The sequence below is a fragment of the Bos taurus genome, chromosome 19, assembly GCF_002263795.3.
Source record: "Bos taurus isolate L1 Dominette 01449 registration number 42190680 breed Hereford chromosome 19, ARS-UCD2.0, whole genome shotgun sequence".
NCBI classification, from domain to species: domain Eukaryota; kingdom Metazoa; phylum Chordata; class Mammalia; order Artiodactyla; family Bovidae; genus Bos; species Bos taurus.
In genome coordinates, this window is record NC_037346.1 from 58,160,001 (window position 1) to 58,174,182 (window position 14,182).

The 14,182-nt window shown below is 49.7% G+C and overlaps 1 protein-coding gene across 4 annotated transcripts in view; it reads left to right on the forward strand.

Moving 5' to 3' along the window:
* SLC39A11 (solute carrier family 39 member 11) overlaps positions 1 to 14,182 on the forward strand; it is a 376,204-nt gene that overhangs the window by 33,029 nt on the left and 328,993 nt on the right. The window lies entirely within an intron of this gene.

Below are 14,182 nucleotides of genomic sequence, written 5' to 3' on the forward strand. Positions count from 1 at the left end.
CTTGGTTCCAAAATTCAGGTGGGAGAGCAATCAGAGGCGCAACACTGGAGCAGCTCATCCCAACTCTACCCTCTCTCCACAACTTGGAGAGGCAGAGGCCCTACAGCCATCCCCTTCCTTCACCTTGACCTTGGGCACAGCCCCTCCTCCTCCCCGCTGGGAGGGAGCAAAGAGAAGGAACATGCATGAAGTGGGGGTTGTCACATGCGGGGACAGCTGTTTGTTTTTTGGCCGTGATGATTCAGCTTCTGTTCCAAGTTTAATAAGTCACATTCAGTCCTGCAGCCTCTCCTTCCTCACCCTCCTCCAAGTACACACAGTCACACACGTATTCACACACTCACACACACACATACACTCCACATCGTGAGTACATTTTAGAGGATGAGCAAACAGAAAGCAAACGCCAACTACAGTTTTCTCTGTGGGCTGAGCTGGCTCTGACTGTCCAGTGCTGTTATCTGATTTGCAATTCACCAGTGAAAGTTACAGTCCAGAGACTCTTTAGCAGGTAGGGTGAGCCCCAGAGACCTGGGAAGGGGGCTGGCAGGTAAGGTAGCAAATAACTGCCGATTTCTATCTGGGCCAAGCTGTGTCTTGGGGTACCCACCGTGAGGGTGGAAATCAAGGTTACCCTTGGATGTGTCTCTTTCTGAGATGCCGGTCATCATGGGGCTTGAGTCGTCATCCTGGTGCTCGGGGCCAGATGGACGGGTGGTTGACTCATGTTCCAGCCAGTCTGGGAGCCTGCTTCTCTCTGTGTGCCGAGCACAGGGGCTGGGCACGTAGCTTGACACAAGTGGGGTGCCCCTGCTCACCACCAGCTGGGAGATGGAGGGCTGGCTATAGTGCCGGGGCAGCGAGGGTTGAACGCAAGAGAATGCCCCACGCTCGGGGTGGGGGGGGCAGTTGCCACAGCAACACCTGCTGTCACTTGCAGTTTACAACCAGTGACCCAACTTGTTTCCAGGAAGAGGAGGAAAAGGAAGACCCAGGAAACGCCTATCCCAGTCTCAAATTCCCTTCCCGGGAACCGTGTTATCTTTCCAAAGGCCTTGAACTATTAGTGCCAAACTCCTGTTATCATCCTTAAAAAAAAATCCGTTTTCTAATCTATACAAGAGCCGAATCAGTGGCTCTCACTGTCCTCCTTCCCACCCCCCACCCCCACCCCGCCAGCCCTCAGGATAACTCTAATGGGACAATGCATTCTCCGCCCCCCACCAGTTTTATATGAGTTCTACCAGCAAAACCAGACTGCCCCAGAAGGACCAGCTAAATAACCATCTCTCTTCAGGGCAGCTCGCTGGGGCGATCGGTACATGTGTTGGTTGCAACCTCAGAAGTTTCCCATGTGAAGTTCAGAACGGCCTCCCCTGTACACGGAGGGCAAGGAGAGAAGAGGGAAAGGCAGCCACTCCAGATCGGTAGGTGGCCGGTGTAAGAAGCAGAAAACTCACTGACGAGGCTTTTCTTGGGCACTGTAAGATTCACCCGCTCACCAGAATCTTAGAAGTTTATAGAGGCCTTTAGTGGGGCTCGGACTTCCCTGGTGGCTCAGATGGTAAAGAATCCACCTGCAGTGCAGGAGACCTGGGTTCGATTCCTAGGTTGGGAAGATCCCCTGGAGAAGGGAATGGCAACCCACTCCAGTGTTCTTGCCTGGAGAATCCCATGGACAGAGGAGTCTGGTGGGGTACAGTCCATGGGGTTGCAAAGAGTCAGACATGACTGAGTGACTAATTTCATTTTAGTGGGGTTCAGTCATGTATTCAGTCTGATGGTCTCAACAGCACACTGCTCTCAAGACTGTGTCTTTGAAATGGCTCCTAGCAAGGGCAATGTTTGCAATGGCCTAGAACGGGGGGAGGGGGCGCCGAGATTGCCCCTGGCCAGCTCTCAGGTCACAGAGTGGTCACATCTTCTCCATGACCTCCTTGAACAAGTCTCTTCATCTCGGATGAGCTGATGCAGTGAAATCCCCCTTCGCTGGCCTTTCCTTGTGACTCCTCCTCTCTGCTGCCTCCCCATATGGCAGGTGGGGTGAGTTCAGCCTGGAAAAACTACTGTCAGATCCACCCACCTCAGACACGCCTGTTGTTCAGTTGCTCAGTCGTGTCTGACTCTTTGTGACTCCGTGAAGTGCGGCCCGCCAGGCTTCCCTGTCCAAACAATCTCCCGGAGCTCTCTCAAACTCATGTCCGTGAACCGGTGATGCCATCCAACCATCCCATCCTCTGTCGTCCCCTTCTCCTCCCACCTTCAATCTTTCCCAGCATCAGGGTCTTTTCCAGTGAGTCAGCTCTTCTCATCAGGTAGACAGTGAGGTGATCAGACCTGTCAGTCCTAAAGGAAGTCATCCCTGAATATTCATTGGAAGAACTGATGCTGAAGCTGAAGCTCCAATACTTTGGCCACCTGATGTGAAGGAACTGTGTAATCTAGAACAGTTGTTGATTTTGTCCAGGTAATGGAGGCCTCCCTCCGCGGGCTTTGAATGCCTCGAAAGAGCTGTCCTGGGCGGCTCCCCTCCGGTTCCGGTCCGTCTCTGAGTCCTAACGGCCGTTCTTCCGGCCTCCCCTCCATCTGCTGAGTGCAGTCTACACTGTCACCCGTGGGGCTGTCTCCTTCCTCTGCAGCTTGCTGAGTAACTAAGTAACCAAACCTTGAGCTAGGAAAATAGAAGGGTTGGAGATGAGATAACCTCCACCCTGGCTTGTTTGATATCTTGAAAGCAATTAAATAATACCTTCCCCTCGTTCAGCACTTATCGGAGAGACAATAGACAGCAGGAAATTAAGAACCGGAGCAGGACCCAGGCCCAGGCCAGTGCTCAGCCTTGGGAGATGCCGCTGGGTTCACCCCCTCGGTGAGAAGTTCACAGTCCAGGAGCGCCAACGTGGATACCTAAGACCCGAGCAGGTCTTTGTGTCTCTTAGCGGCTTAATAAATTAAGTGGGGGGAATTGTGACTCTGCAGTTAGTTTCATGGAAGTGAGTCTTGCAGTTAAGCCTAGAGGAAGACAGGAGAGTGCCGGGAGGAGGGTTGGACACAGCTGGGAGAGGCGGATGCCTGTCCAAGCATCCCGGGTGGGTCTTGCTGTATTCACGGGAACGCCAGGGATGATAAGGCTTGTCATTTCCGTATGGGAAGGGCAGCCCTTCTGTTGTGGAGAAAATACAGATGCCCAGGGAAGGTCACCTGCGTGTTGAGCAAGTTACCTGCCCTTCCCGGGACACCCCTGTTTGCAGGCGTCCTGTCCCTTACCCACAAATCCTGTGCCTTTTACCAAGATTAAGACGTCAGCTTCTACATTTTGTCTCCGAGACCACATCTTGAACCTGGTAGCACAAGAAGCCCTTTCTGATGTCATGGGTCTTGATGGTTAGTTGGCAAAATATGGCATATGGTCAACAGACCTCTTTGTAAAACTCTGACCATTTGGCATCATGGGTTGAACGGTCTCTTTAGATACAGAAGGGGTTGACTTGAGACCCTTTCTTGGAGTCTCTCTACCCCACCCCTTGACAGGTAGGAGTTTCGCTGGACGCTCATCCCTTTTTTGCTATGGAACTCCTCAATCCCTGGGGAGTGCAATGGCCGAGCAAGTGAGCAGGCATCAAAATCTCTCTGAAAACCACCCCAGATATGTGTGGAGTTGGGATGATGGTTAGACGACCTCCAGTAAGTCTAGACACGGAGAGCACAGTTAGAAGACAGTAACCATGGTTTAGGGTTCACTTTTCTCTCCCTTCCCTCATTTGGGCAGAACCGCACATAGAATCCTGGAGCCAGAAGGAGCTGCAGACATGCTCAAATTTATAGTCTGTAGTCCATCACTATGCAGGTGAAAAGATGCTGGGCTCAGAGAGGCCTGGCGACCTGCCCAAGGTCAGCCAGCTAGAAAGTGGCAAAACTCTTCTGAATCGCAGATTCCTGCCCCTCCCGTGGGGACACGCCTCACACTGGGAGTGTGGGAAACTCAGAGCGGGGAGCTCCCAGCTGTCCCCACCGTTCAGCCCAGCGCTCTCTTCCCTCCGGAACTGGGTTCCCTTGTTCTCCCCACACTGGCCTGGGTCCTTTTTTCCAACCCCTCAGTGGTGGAGTCGGAAAACGGATGGCCATCTTCCCCTGGGCTCCTCCCAGCACGCGTGTCCTCCTGCACGGATCCTGTAGGACGCCCTGCAGGAGAGAGCAGGAGGCCGGGGCGCATACCTGCCCCTTCTCTTGACGATCCCCCCAGGCTTGTCAGTAACACCCATGGGTAACATTTATTAAGGGCCCATTATGTGCTTGGTGGAGACTGAGTGTTCCACACATCCATCATTCCATTTCGTCTTTTCAACCTTTGAGGTCCATCTCATCATCATCATTATTATTGTTATTTTGAGAAAGCTTGCCTTGAAGAAACCTTTATCTTTATCTTCTTTAAGTCCAGTGTTTTCCCGGTTTATTTTGCCACGGGGAACCTTGCCTGTGAATAATTTTTAACACTCATTGAGTGTTACTGTGTACCCAGCACTGTAGTGGAAACTTCGTGTTAACTTGTAATCTCCCCAAAACTCTAGGAAGCCTGTGACAGTTCTGAGTCTCCCCGTTTGTGAAACAAGCAGCCAAGGCACAGAGAGGCTGAGTGCTGTGCTCAAGGCCACACAGCAGCCAAGGCCTGAAGCACGGTCGCAGAGCAGCTTGGTGGAGAAGGGGGTCCTTCCTTCTTCCACACACCCCTGGTGTCTGATTAAAATGGAGGAGGGATGATGGATGCCTTAATTGTTTTCAGCTCTTTCCCCTCTGTTGACCCCCTAACCTCAGGGTGTTTGTTGATGAGTTCTGGATCGTTTCCAAGGTCTCTGAGACCCAGGCAACCATGCCCACGCGGTCTTTTCTAGGGCCCGTTCCCTCCCCCTTCTAGACTGAGCCAGGTAATGAGCGTCTGGTGCTCTATTGCTGTGTGACCTGTCCCCTCCCACCTCCTTGCTGAATGGCCTAAGTAGGTTGCTCCCTGAGCCTCCTCCTGGGAAAGAAAGAGCTGCCTTTAGGGTCAGATTTATAGACTCAGGGAAGCCAGATGGCCCTCAGAGAGCAGCTGGTAGAGAGCTTCACTGCCATGTTGCAGACCAGAATCTTTTTTGTGTGCTAAGGCCCTTTAGTCATGTCTGACTCTTTGCAACCCCATGGACTGTAGCCTGCCAGGCTCCTCTGTCCATGGGATTCTCCAGGCAAGAATGCTGGATGGAGTGGGTTGCCATGCCCTCCTCCAGGGGATCTTCCCGACCCAGGGATCCAACCCCTGTCTTTTGTGTCTCCTGCATTGGCAGGTGGGTTCTTTACCACCAGTGCCACCTGGGAACAACGAGTCAGACATGACTGAGAACCACCCAGGGAGGTTTAAAGACTGAAGATGCCCTAGCTCCATTCTGAGCAATTCTGATACAATGGACCTGGGATGAAGACCTGATCTTTTTTTTTTTTTTTTTAAGTTCCCCAGATGACTTTAATGTCAACTAGAGCAGAGAACCCTGCTACTTAAACCTCATTTCAGAGATCCAGGAACTTTGGATCAGGGAGGGGAAACATCTGTCCTGGGTCAGACAAGCAACTTATCTCTTTACCGGGGCCGCTGCGGGCTCACAGTGCAGCCCAGCATCCCACGAATCCCGTCGCGGGTAGAGGGGTCTGGGCAGGCTTTGTGCCGGTGTGGGGCTCTGGGAGCCTCTGCTTTTGGGGCTGGTGGAACCAGAGTTTCCCCCTCTGAAAGAAAAGCGTTGTTGAGTAGCAAACACCGTCATCTTGCAGGAGGATGCCCGCGTGAGGTGGGCGGCACCTGGGTGCCCTCGGGCAGGTACCCATTCCAAGTGCTGTGTCTCTGGTAGGAATGGGTGTTCCACAGCTTCTGAGAGATGGGCCATCATCCCACAAACGGACCAGAACCAGTAAATGGGTCTCAGGTTTTTGTTCGTATTTAGGTCAAGGCAGAGCAGAGCCAGGTTTCATCTTGGCCAAATGACAGAATCAGCAAGCCGGGTTGCCCTCCTGCTTCTGGCATGTTCCCTCTTGGGGTCTGTGCCCCCGAGTGTCACCAGCAGCCCCCACCCCCACCCCGTGATGAGGAGTCTAGCCCACGATCCTGAGGAATTGTATCCTTTTCCTGCAGATGACTCCTCTGGCTGTGGACAGCCCCTGTGTCCTTTTCCTCCTGTGCTGGTGGCGACGATGACAGCTCATCCTTTTTTTTTTTTTTTTAAAGAAACACTGTTTTTTTTTCTCTGTTTTGGCTGCTCCAGGCAGCATGCAGGATCTCAGGTCCCCAGCCGGGGATCAAACCTGCACCCTCACCCCTACTGGAAGCTCAGAGTTCTAACCTCTGGACCATCAGGGAGCCCCCAGTGGTAGCTCTTTCTCCACAGGACACAGAAAGTGTGTGTGTGCACTAAGTCACTTCAGTCATGTCTGACTCTTCATGACTCCATGGACTGTAGCCCGCCAGGCTCCTCTGTCCATGAAATTTCCCAGGCAAGAATACTGAAGTGGATTGCCATTCCCTCCTCCAGGGGATCTTCCCAACCCAGGGATCGAACCTGAATCTCTTATGTCTCCTGCATTGGCAGGCAAGTTCTTTACCACTAGCACCACCTTTACATTTTAAAGGCATGTGGGGAAGGCACCAGCCCACAGGAGAGGATTTCCAGGTGGAGACACAGGCCTGATGCTGGAGGAGGGGTCTTTATTCCCAGAGGCGAGAGGTGTCAGTCTGTGATGGCAGAGCAAGCACGGAGCTCTCTGTCTCTTTTTCTGTCTCAGGACCAGGAATTTCTGATGCCCCAGGGCCTCTGTCCCCCATGAAGTAAAAGCTAGGAGTTGACTCTGTCTCTGTGGTTGATGGATTTTAACGCTCTTTCCAAAGAGGCTGCAGTTCCTCTGCTGGCCCCAGGGTGGGGTGAGCACCCAGAAGTCACCACGCCAGCAGGCTTGTGCCAGCTTGGGTACCAGGCCCTGCAGGACGGGGTCCTCAAACCCAGCCCTTGGCTGTTCTTTTCTCTCTTTCCTACCCTCCCCGCAACCCGAGGACCGGCTGCAGTCCTGATAGAATCAAAATGAGGTCACAGTGTCTGGAACCCAGATTTGCTGCAGAATCTGAAATCCTCAGATTTCCCAGTGGTGCAGTGATAAAGAATCCACCTGCCAAGGCAGGAGACACAAGAGACATGGGTTCGATCCCTGGGTGGGGAAGATCCCCTGGAGGAGGAAATGGCAACCCACTCCAGCATTCTTGTCTGGAGAATTCCATGGACAGAGGAGCCTGGAGGGCTACAGTCCATGGGGTTGCAAAAGAGTTGAACAGGACCAGTGTGTGCGTGTGTGTGCATGCACATACACACACACGCACGCACACACACACTGGAATCCTCTGACTTAGCAGCCTTCCAGCTCCCCTGCAGGTCCTCCAGCATCACTGAGGAGTCTCTGCTTTCTTCGCTGCCCCTGCACCACGGGGTGGCCTGGCAGGTAGGGCGGTAGCTGCAGCTTCACTGACCTTGTCTGGGTGAGATGAGGAGGCAGGAGGGCGGATGCGTATTCTGCCAGGGGAGGTTTCCCAGCCAGACGGGTTCAGCAAAGGGTCTGGAAGAGCTCTCTCCGGGAGCCTCAGGCTGCACGCGGGAGCCGCAAGGGAGGGTGGTACTGGGTGGTGCAAACGTTTTCTTTGAGGCAAAGAGGAGAAACTTTCCGTCCTTTCTGTGGAAAGAGGTTCCACGAAGACTAGTGGGCATTGACACCATTTTTAAAAAATTATTTCTTTTTAATTGGAGGATAATTGCTCTACAATATTGTGATGGTTTCTGCCATACATCAACATGAAAACATCCATCAGCCATAGGTATAGGTGTGTGCCCTCCCTCTTGATGATACCATTAAAAAAAATTTTTTTTTATTGAACTATAGTTGACTTACAATATTGTGTTAATTTCTACTCTACAGCAACAGTATATATGCAGTATATATATATATATATATACACATAAATATATATATTTTTTCTTTTTCATATTCTTTTCCATTGTGGTTTATCACAGGATATTGAATATGTGCTATACGGAAGGATCTTTTTTTTTTTTTAGTTTATTTTCTATATCATAGTCTCCGTCCGCTAATCGCAATCTCCCATCCCGCCCCTCCCCGCCCCCTCCCCCTGGGCAACCACAAGCCTGTTCGCTGTGTCCGGAGTCTGTTTCTGTTGCGTGGATGAGCCGGGTGGGGCTCCAGGAGGGACCTGGCCGCTCTCCAAAAGTCAGCTCGTTGGGGAGCCGGTCTGCTGGTTTTGTCCGCTGGTCCCGGGCCTCACAGGGCCTGCCCGACGCCCGAGGCCCCAGACCAGATGGCCGCACTGGGGAGGGCGCCCCGAGGGTTCGGTTCCCCAAAGTGTGCTCCTCCCTCCGCGAAGCCCCAGGGCCGCGCCTCCCCACCCCCCAACCCCGCACCCCTGCTCCCCTGCTGCAGCAATCGCTGACAGATTGTCCCAGGGCTGCTCCAAACACTCCATTCTCTGTGCTCCCTCAGACCCTCTGTCTTCCTCCCTGGCAAGACCTTTCTGTTTGGGACCGTGAAGGGTGACAGTTTCTGGGTTCTGGCTCTTGCCTGCTGGCACAGGGAGCTCGTTTGGCTTGCTGGATTCAGGGCTTGCGAGGCGTCTTCACTGCTGGTAGAGGTAGGTGAGCACGCCGGGGGCCTAACCCCAGCAGACAGAGCAGGTCACAGGGCAGCTCGGGCCTGGCCTCACCGCGGGACACCGCAGTAGGACCCACTGCAGGGACCTTTCAATAAAAAGCTCGTTTAAATAGCACTTAAAGAAAATTTCATACACAACTTTTCTGTGTATACACATGTGCGTGCATGCTCCGTCACTAAGTCGTATCCGCCTCTTTGCGACCCCATGGACTGTAGCCCACCAAGCTCCTCTGTCCATGGGATTTCCCAGGCAAGAATACTTGCGTGGGTTGCCATTTCCTTCTCCAGGGGATCTTCCCAACCCAGGGATAGAACCAGTGTCTCCTGCATTGCCTGAAGATGCTTTACCACTAAGCCACCAGGGAAGCCATGGCGTATTTAAATTTGTTTTCTTAATTAATTTTTATTGGAGTAGCGTTGCTTTACATTGTTCTGTTCATTTCTGTTCTGCAGTAAAGTGAATCAGCTGTACGTATATATATTCCCCTTTTCTTGTTTTTTAAAATTAATTTTTACTGGAGTATAGTTGCTTTATATTGTGTTCGTTTCTGCTGTACAGCAAAGTGAATCAGCTATATGTATTACATATATCCCCCCTTTTTTGTTTTGTTTTGTTCATTTTTATTGGAGTCGCTGGTGGCTCACATGGTAAATAATCTGCTTGCAATGCAGGAGAACTGGGTTTGATCCCCTGGAGAAGGGAATGGCTACCCACTCCAATATTCTCACTTGGAGAATTCCATGGACAGAGGAGCCTGGCGGGCTACAGTCCATGGGGTCACAAAGACTCGGACGTGACTGAGTGACTGATACATACATAGCTGCTTTACATTGTTGGCATATATAAATTTGAAACTCCTTAGCAGATTATGGCTGGTTCTGAAACCCAAACCGATCCCTAAGGGATGATTGGCACCAGTGAGTCTGTTCTCAACACTGTGCTTCGGGCTCCAAAGTGAGTTTTCAAAGAGGCGTTCCAAAAATGATTTGGCCACAGTGATGTTGCATGCATATTCAGTTTTCCCAGATGAGCACTTTTTTTAGCACTATTCGATACTTAGACTGTTTAGAAATAGCCAGTACTCCTTTTGATGTACTGTGGGGATGTGATCGGCACAAAGAAACAAACCCCAAACATAGAATGGGCGTCGACCACGTGATCATGCTCCTGAAGATTATATCTGAACAGGATACAAAGGTGCAGACCTTCATTCAGTTGCTTATCCTTCTGTCCATATATCCAGTGAACAAAAAGACTATATCAGAGAAAAAAAGGAGAAAAATTGTTTTCTAAGCTCTGCGATCAAACCCTCAGGGTGAGAGAACTCAGCAGGCCCTACCTTGGACCCTAAATCCTCAGCAAGTGCTCAGAAAGCCTTCAGGGCAATAACTGCACCTGATGTGTGTGCGGACCTTTCAGAAGTCATATGTTTTCTCGTGGTTTCTTACAACCCATACAGGAAAGAGGCTAAAGAGGGCTGTCGTCTCTAAAACTGTCTTTGTCCTGGTTTTTGGTATTTTGCCACAAAGCTGGCAGTTGGTCAAAAAGCAATTAGCAGTGCCTGACTTAATGAGCACTGATGCGTTTTTTCAGAGGGATAGGAGGGCAGTGCTGGAGTCCCGTGCAGACCGAGGCTGCCTGGTGGGCTTGAATTACTTATCCTGGTTAATTTCTTCTGAAATGATATCATTCTCTACAATTGGAGGTCCAGAGAATAAAATACAGGTTGGTAATATATGCTGATCTTTAGTACAAGCCAGTAGAAGGGTTTGTTTGGCCAGCAAAATCTTTTTTTTTTTAATTTAACTTTTATCGAATAATATATGTCCATGGTCAAAAAGTCAAGTGCTGGATTAAGGTTTTAATGAAAAACAGCAGATTCTTGCTCCATCCTTCTCCCTTTGTGACAGTCCCTGAGGGCAAATGCTTCCAGTTCTTTCTGCTGTTTCTTCTGTTTATTTACCTCCTTGTTTATAAGTGATGCAATTGTACTTCCATTTCTTGAGTTTTGTTTTAGATTGTTTTGACTTCCTATTCCAAGAAATCCCCAGCTCACTACTTCTACAATGAGCTTCACCCGCTTCCATCTCGACATAGTTATCATCCTTTCTGTCAAATCAGTGGTCAGTGCTTGCCTTATTATAACTATGTAAATATTATTTAAAGCTGAGCCAAGCATTATTCTCCGCCAGCCTCCTCTTTCTCACAGAGCCTTTTGTTTTCCGTGGAGTTAATGATTACCTCTTTTAAAAAAAAAAAAAGAAAAAAAAACCTGGTTTACTTTTCTCTGTAACTATCTGTACTTCATCTCCTAATTCTGATTGAGTTGAAAATCTCGGTAGGTTTATTCAACATATTGGGTTCATTTTGGGGTGAGGGCTTGGAGGCTTCCTTCCTGGACCCCTCTGTCCTTCTGCTCAGTCTGGGCCAGTTTCCCTCTAAGTCTTCTGCATAGCCCCTTGCAGGACTTCTCTTTACCGCCAGCCTGGGGACTGTCTTTGTGACTTTCTGCGTGAGTTTTCTGTTTCCCCTCTCTTGCTCTGTGTCTGCCTTTCTTCTTTGTCTTAGTGGAGCATCTCTTCCACAAGCTTCTTGAGAAAGGGCTGTGTGGTAGCCAGCCTCCAAGCCAGCCTCCTCAGTAATCCCCATCTTCTGGTGTTCTCCCCTTTGTACCAGGATTGGTCTGTGTAACCAATGGAATTCAAGTGGAGTGATGGTACGCCACTTCAAGGATTCAGGGATTACAGACTCTGTGGCTTCTGTTCAGTTCGGTTCAGTTGCTCAGTCATGTCTGACTCTTTGCGACCCCACGGACTGCAGCACGCCAAGCCTCCCTGTCCATCACTAACTCCCAGAGTCTACTCAAACTCATGTCCGTTGAGTCGGTGATGCCATCCAACCGTCTCATTCTCTGTCGTCCCCTTCTCCTCCCACCTTCAATCTTTCCCAGCATCAGGGGCTTTTCCAATGGCTGCTTTTTCAGGGTCCTTTTCAGTGGAAGTCAGCGGCTTCTGGCTCTCTAGCATTCCCTCTCCTCTCTCTCTTCTCCTCTCTCTTTCTTCTGCTTCTCCCCTTTCCCCTCCTGTCCCTCCTGTTCCTCCTCCTTCTTCTCCTCCCCCACCTTTTCCCACAGAGCATCTCTTCTGAGCAAAGCCGGTCACCACGTTGTGAGCACTCCTACACGGAGAGGAGCTGGGGCCTCCAGCCAACGACCACACGAAGGAGCTTGGCAGTGGGTCCTCCAGGCCCAGTCAAGCCAAGTGACTGTAGGCTTGGCTGACACTAATTACTCCCTCACGAGAAACCCCCAGCCAGAACCAGCCAACTAAGCATCCTCAAATTCCCGAGATGCTGGAAATAGAAGATAACAAATGTCTGCTGTTTCAAGCCACCAAAGTTTGGGTGATTTGTGGTGTGTGCTTCCCAGCTGGCACAGTGGTAAAGAACCCGCCTGCTAATGCTGGAGACTCAGGGGATGCAGATTCGATCCCTGAGTTGGGAAGATCCCCTGGAGGAGGAAATGACAACCCACTCCAGTATTCTTGCCTGGGAAATCCCATGGATAGAGGAGCCTGACGGGCCGCATCCCATGGGGCCACAAAGAGTCGGACATGACTGGGCATGCGTGCGACAACCACAGATATGACCTTGGTGCATTTTTGGATACTGGGCTTACCTGCAAATGTCTTTCTTATGTCTCTACTTTCAACTGATGATTTGACTCTATATGAAACCTCCTCCCTCTGAATTTTGAGGGCATTCATCCGTTGTATCCTGGCTTCTGGCGTGGATGTCCGCGTGTCCCACGCCTTGCCTTTCCCTGTAACCATTTCGAATTTTCTCTTCGTTGCAGGTGTTATGACATTTCATGAGGCTACGCCTCGGTGTGGATCACTCTTTTCTTCTATCGTTGCTTGTGTTTGGCATTCAGTGGGCATCTTTAATCTGGAAACCCTTGATCTTGAAAGTTGCTGTTCCTGTTAGTTTTTCAGAGATGATTCAGAAAATAATTGTCACCATTGTTACTGGTCTCTCTTTCTAGCTTATTATTCAGAGAGACCATTTCTCCAATTCCCTTGACTTTTTTTTTCCCTTTTCTATCTCTTTGCTGTTTTTGTTTTACTTTCTGAGTGATCTGTTATCTTCTAGACCTCCTATTGACTTTTTATTTCAACAGCTGTGTTTTTTTATAAAGTTTAAAAAATTTATGTATCTATTTATTTTTGGCTGTGCTGGGTCTTTGTTGCTATGCAGGCTTTCTCTGGTTGCAGCGAATGGGGTCTGCTCTTTGTTGGCATGCTCAGGCTTCTCGTTGCAGTGGCTTTTCTTGTTGCAGGACTTCAGTGCTTGTGGCTTCCAGGCTCTGGAGTGTGGGTTCTGTGGTTGTGACACACGGGCTTAGTTGCTCCGGGGCATGTGGGATCTTCCTGGATCAGGGATCCAACCCATGTCTCCTACATTGGTAGGCAGATTCTTATTCACTGTACCACCAAGGAAGTCCCAACGGTTGTATTTTTAATTCCTAGACATTTGTTCTAATCTATCAGTGTTCTCTTTTTATAACTTTCTGCTCTTGTTTCATGGATATACTATTCGGTCTCAAATTTCTATAGATTTTATTTTTTTTTTTAGTTTCCTTCTAATTCTTCCTTGCCTGTTTCCTTCAAAGTCCTTTATCTTATTTTTATCCTTCGAGTCTTTCTGCAGATGTCCTTGGTGATATTTGATTGTGTTTGAGAGTGAAGCACTATGGTGTGTGTTGGAGGATCTTTGCACACAGGTGTGGCTGTTGACTGGTGGATTCACTGCAGGAGGGTCAGATGGGGACCAGGTCACTTGCTTGGGGAGCCTCCCTAATCTGTAGATCATTTTCATTAGGCCTGCTTGCTTCCCAGGAATCCCCAAAGCTTAGATCTTGGCATTTTATAAACCCGGCTGACAGTGCTGCTAGAGCAAAGGAGGAGATGGTCTAGAGTTTCACCGTCAGTGTGTGGTTCTGCATCTTATCTCCCTGTTCATAGTTTTGTACCCTAACCCCACCTTCCAGTGGGTCTAGTGTCCCCAAGTCCAGAACTTGGCTGTTTCAGTCACTTTGCAGAATAAACACAGGGCTTCCCTGGTGGCTCAGCTGGTAAAGAATCTGCCTGCAGTGTGGGAGACCTGGGTTTCATCCCTGGGTTGGGAAGATCCCCTGGAGAAGGGAAAGGCTACCCACTCCAGTATTCTGAAAATTTAATTAAATTGGAGTAAGGAAGTGTGGGGAATGGATCTAAGGATCTATTTCTCTTTTTTTTTTCAATTAAAATAAAGATTAAGAGAAGTAGTGATTCATTTTTAAAGTTGAGGCAAAATTGGTGTATAACAGTGTATATGTTTTAGGTGTACATCGTTATGATTCGACATCTGTGTACATTGCAAAGTGATCACCACTGAAGGTGGAATTACCGTCCATCACCA